Source organism: Podarcis cretensis, assembly GCF_951804945.1.
Source record: "Podarcis cretensis genome assembly, chromosome: 11".
Classification (NCBI taxonomy): domain Eukaryota; kingdom Metazoa; phylum Chordata; class Lepidosauria; order Squamata; family Lacertidae; genus Podarcis; species Podarcis cretensis.
Genome location: NC_137180.1, coordinates 48,742,527 through 48,748,147, shown reverse-complemented (window position 1 = coordinate 48,748,147; position 5,621 = coordinate 48,742,527). Strand labels below are relative to the sequence as shown.

The window sequence follows — 5,621 nt, the reverse complement described above, 5'->3', positions numbered from 1 at the left end:
AGAGGAAAAGGAAAAGAAAGAAAACCTTTTCATTGTGCTGTGTTAAAGGTGCCCGAATGGAGCGACGAGTTCTGAGAACTGCAGGGCTATGGGAGAGTTGTTTTAATGGAGCAATATCCCACTGCGGGCAGTGAATGCCCTTGCAGCCTCTGGGGTGCTTATCTCGAGCACTCGACCGAATGGAAGAGTTCTAAAATGATTTGGAGGGCTTAGAAAACAGTTCAGAAATGTAAAAGAAAGTTCAGAAAAGGGAACTCAAAGACCTTTTAGGAGAGGAAGACAGGGCACTGCCTTAGTCTATCTGGCTCAGTAGTGTTTCCACTGACTGGCAGCAGTTAAGGTTTCAGGAAGGGAACACTCCTAGCCCTCCATAAAGATGCTAGGGACTGAGGATGAGAATGTCTGCAGGTGAAGCCAATGTACTGACCCTGACCTAGGGCCCTCCCCACTGTGGATGTCCTGCATGCTTCATGGCATTGCTACTGTTTCAAGAGTTTACAACATCCTTCTGAAAAATGACGATTACAGATCTGACCAGGCAAATCAAGCGCTGTGGAAATGCACCAGCAAAAGATGGCCCAGCTATTTAGTCATTTGTTTATTTCGTGAAGTTTAAATCCCACCTGATTGTTAGAGAAAAAGAAAGCCTCAAAGCATTTTACAAATAGAATAAAACCATGTAAGTATTGGTGAACAGAGTTAAAAAACAAATATTTACTATAAAACTTACAAAAAAAATAATTAAAATCAAGGGCAGACTTAAAAAGACGGATTAAAACACATGTCAACATTCTACATATCTGGGTATGCTTGCCTAATACTTTGGCCACCTCATGAGAAGAGAAGACTCCCTGGAAAAGACCCTGATGTTGGGGAAGATGGAGGGCACAAGGAGAAGGGGACGACAGAGGACGAGATGGTTGGACAGTGTTCTCGAAGCTACCAGCATGAGTTTGACCAAACTGCGGGAGGCAGTGGAAGACAGGAGTGCCTGGCGTGCTCTGCTCCATGGGGTCATGAAGAGTCGGACATGGCTAAACAACTAAACAACAACAACCAGAAATATTTTCAGCGGGTGCTGAAATGAATACAATGATGATACCTGCTGATGTCAATAGGCAGGAAGTTCTAAAGTCTGGGTGCTGCCACACGAAAAGATCAATTTCCTCCAAATGCAGAACAAGTATTATATGGTGCCAGTTCCATAGATCAAAGCGGTCTGGTGGGGATATATGGAGTAAGACGATCTCACAGGGGTGAGAGAAAAAACCCAAAGGGAGAGGGTGTTTAGACTAGCAATAAGCCATGGGAAATTACAAGATCTTGTAATAGCACTACACATGTGTCTGGAGATCATTTGGATGGAGTGGATCAGAAAGGTACAGCAACAAAAAATGTGAAGAATCCAGAGAAAACCATTTGTTTTATTTATCTGTTTATTAGACTTATATTCATCACAATATCTAAGGGCAGTTCACTAGACTAGAACAAATTCTGGTGGGTAGTCTGCAACAATGGCCAAGCCACAGGCAGGCTCCCAAATAGGTGTTCACAGCTACTTTGCTTCTCCCTGCTGCGCCATGCTAAGTCAAGGTTTGGCTTTAGGTGTTGTCCGAACTGGGACTTGCGGGTTGCTCCCTATTGGATAGCACTGTGCCAAAATCTGCCCTTCAATTACTCAGAAATCTTCTTCCTCCGGGAAAGAGGCTTCCATTTTGTCTGCCTCATTCTCAAAGCACTTGATGATTTCTATGGAATTTTGGGAGTGCAGGGATTGTTGTCTAGAAAGATAAGCATGACAAAAACCTTTGCATCCCACCCATGAGAATTTCACCAGCACCTTGTGATGACTCTTGTAACCATTTTCTTTTTTCAGCAAAAGAGAATTTTTCAGCACAGTGTGAATGCAGGATGAATAAATCAAATGAAATATGGTTGCCCTTTGGTATGCCCAGTGGCGTAGCGTGGGGGGTGCAGGGGGGGCCGGCCGCACCGGGCGCAACATCTGGGGGTTAGGGTTAGGGGGCGCAAATCCACGGGTTAGGGGGCGCAAATTACTTGCCTTGCCCCGGGTGCTGACAACCCACGCTACACCACTGGGTATGCCCAAATGTCCTTCCCTCAACAGTGTGAGAGGGCGGAAGATCTTTAAAAATCCCTTCCCATGGACACAAGTGTCCCTGTGACTCTGGAAAGGCTGAGTTGGTGACTCTTGGTCTCCTCTGTTCCTTTCATTGAGATCTGCATAAATCTCCTAAATCTGATAGGCAATTCAGATGTCTTTTATGTCCTCCTACTTCTCTCAGATCAAATTTGCATCTATCACCCTCAGGGTGTCCAAGAACTTTGCTGCAGCAAGCAAAAGGAACTAACCTTTGACATTTTTTAAGCTTCCTCTTTGGAGTTTGTACGATGACTGTAATTTTTTTAACGCTGGTGCCCATTTTACTTTATTCTACACTACTTCCATTCATTTAATCCATTTTTAAAAGTTTACTATACACATCTGGACAATGTGCTCTGTGTGTTTCTTATCCCAGTTTCCTAATGCCAGCCCTGGATTTGATGTTTATGTACATGCACACAGGTACATATACTCTCAGCGCGGAATGGCTGCATCCACATGGGGGACCACTTGTTCACAACACCCAGCCATGTGAGCTGTCAGCCTGGCTTCTCCAACATCCTTGTACCGGAGCAAGAGTGCAATAAGGCAATGGTTTCCAACTGGTGGTCCACAGGCCCCAGGGGGTCCATATAACCCACCCAAGAGGTCCGTGGCACCATTCAAATAACAAAAACTACCATAAAAAGGTAAAGGGACCCCTGACCATTAGGTCCAGTCATGACCGGCTCTGGGGTTGTGGCGCTCATCTCACTTTACTGGCCAAGGGAGCCGGAGTATAGCTTCCGGGTCATGTGGCCAGCAAGACTAAGCCGCTTCTGGCGAACCAGAGCAGCACACGGAAACGCCGTTTACCTTCCCGCCGGAGTGGTACCTATTTATCTACTTGCACTTTGACGTGCTTTTGAACTGCTAGGTTGGCAGGAGCTGGGACTGAGCAATGGGAGCTCACCCCGTCACGGGGATTTGAACCTCCGACCTTCTGATTGGCAAGTCCTAGGCTCTGTGGTTTAACCCAGAGCGCCACCTGTGTCCCTAAAAACTACCATAGAGACATCAAAATTTTCAAAAGTAGGGGATCCATGGCTTGGCTTTTGGAAAACAGGGGGTCTGCAGTACTTAGCTAATTGGGAGCTACTGCAGTGAGGGCTTTTCTATATGACTACTAGGCTAGCAGTCCACCCATTCACAGGTACGCAGCTTTTGCACATCAGTTCTGTGGAATTTCTTCGAAAGAAATTCAAAGCAAACTTCATTTGCATCTCAATGCAATCATTTCAGACTCACTTGCAGTGCAGCAGAGCTTCCTCAGCAAAACAATGGTTGGGAAACTTTCTCCTGAAGTCAAGAAGTAAACCCACAAAAGGGTTCCTCCACACATCTAACTGATGCTTGGCTCTGGCTGTTGCCACCCACGCAATCCCAGGCATGGGGGTCACATGGAACAAAGGAATCGAGACCGTGCATGAAAGCTGGACATTTCCCATTGATGAGAACTTGCTGGAGGTGAGGAACCCTAGTTCATCCTCTGCTTGCTGACTCATTCAAGAACCAGTCTGATGCAGAGGAAATGCTTGTCTCCCCTCTGGCAACTGCTTCTTTCTCCATATGTAGGCCTATCTCCTTGTTAATGATGTTGAATTCTGGTTCTAAAGAAAGGAAAGAGAAACCTGAGTCATATGAATGGCTGCTTTCAATGGGCGGGGAGGGGGAATTTCCCAGCGTATGGAATGGAGTGAGTCCGGAATACTGCTCAATGGGATTCACTCAAAGATCACTTGCCAACACATCACAAGTTTTCAGCTAACACTGGGTGGCAGACAGGACTGGATGGAGACGGGGGTTTTCTGGAGCCAAGCTTTCATAGAACACTTTTAATGAGCTTGTCTCTTGTTTCCCCTGCATTGCTTTGCCTTTTAAATTCTGTTTTCTAAGGTGCCTGTCTCATCTCTCATAGGCTCTTTTCAATTTTAGTACATTAAGCAGACTAAGGGCTATTTTGCATTTCGCTCCTAAGAACGGGATGTCGCCATGTCAAGAAGATTTGGCACCGCTTCCTTTTAGCACGACTAAGAACTTTTTCCCTATTTCCAGTATAAAATGTAGGCATGTTCTGCTTCTTCCTCAGAGTTTACGTACTTAATTTCACTATTGCTATGGTGGAAGAAGGCATGCATTTCACTGAAGCATCTCTGATGGTGTATTTTTAGCCAGTTTCCCTGGGAAGAGGCTTCCACAGATGGGGAACCAAGTGCAGGTCAATTATGTTTCCAGGGCAGCTGCCTACCATTTCCATCTGGTACGCCAGCTGAGACCCTACCTACCCGTCTCACCAGAGTGGTACATGTTCTGGTTATCTCCCGCTTGGACAAATGCAATGTGCTCTACATGGGGCTACCTTTGAAGGTGACTCGGAAACTACAACTAATCCAGAATGCAGCTGCCAGACTGGTGACTGGGAGCAGGGGCTGGGACCGTATAACACTGGTCCTAAAAGACCTACACTGGCTCCCAGTATGTTTCTGAGCACAATTCAAAGTGTTGGTGCTGACCTTTAAAGCCCTAAATGGCCGATATACCTGAAGGAGCATCTCCACCCCCATCACTCAGCCCAGACACCAGTTCTGAAGGCTTCCTGGCTGTTCCCTCAATTGTGAGAAGTGAAGTTGCAGGGAACCAGGCAGAGGGCGTTCTTGGTAGCGGCACCTGCCCTGCGGAACACCCTCCCGTCAGATGTCAAAGAGATAAACAGTTATACGACCTTCCATAGATATCCGAAGGCTGTCATGTTTCAGGAAGCTTTTAATGTCTGATGTTTTCTTGTGCTTATATTGTGTTGGAAGCCACCCAGAGTGGCTGGGGCAACGGAGTCAGATGAGTGAGGGACAAGTATGTAAGTAAGTAAGTAAGTACGTAAGTAAATAAGTAAATGATTATGATGATGATGTCATTCAAGATCTTGCTGTCCTACAGACTAGTCTACCAGGTCCATGAAAGAATTATTTTCCTCCCTTATCATAACAAGAATATTTTCTAAAAGTCTGCCTACCACATATTCTGGATGCATACTTGCCAAGGATAATCTAAAGCAATGTGGTATTTTATAGAAAACCACATAATGGAGTGGCTTGTAATGACCTCAGCCATTGTGACTAGGCTATGTGTATACATGCAGTTTGCATACACAGCATGTAAGACTTTCTGGCATCCTGTTTTCAAAACCTGAAGCTGCATTTTCCCTTGCTACCAAATCTGCATATTTTCTCAGAGCTCGTTTCTTTCACCACAATAGACAATATCTCCCCTCCTGCCAAAGAAATGCCCAAATGCTAAAGAGTAGCTATAACAGTCATTACTACAACAGCAACTTTGAGCTACGAGCACTCTTAAATTAGAATTATTGCTGCAAATGATTTGTATATGTCTTGATTGCTGTGATTACTGATTCTGTAACCATAAATGTGTATTTTTGCAAATTCATGCTAACATCAGGCGC

The 5,621-nt window shown here is 45.2% G+C and overlaps 1 long non-coding RNA gene across 1 annotated transcript; it reads right to left on the bottom strand.

Annotated features, from left to right (window-relative positions):
- Positions 1-1,563: 1,563 nt before the first annotated feature.
- Positions 1,564-5,088, bottom strand: LOC307226442. Its single transcript, XR_013843424.1, has 3 exons — positions 4,887-5,088; positions 3,413-3,774; positions 1,564-1,749 (listed from the first exon to the last, which is right to left on the bottom strand). It is a non-coding gene; the product is annotated as an uncharacterized lncRNA (long non-coding RNA).
- Positions 5,089-5,621: the final 533 nt, after the last annotated feature.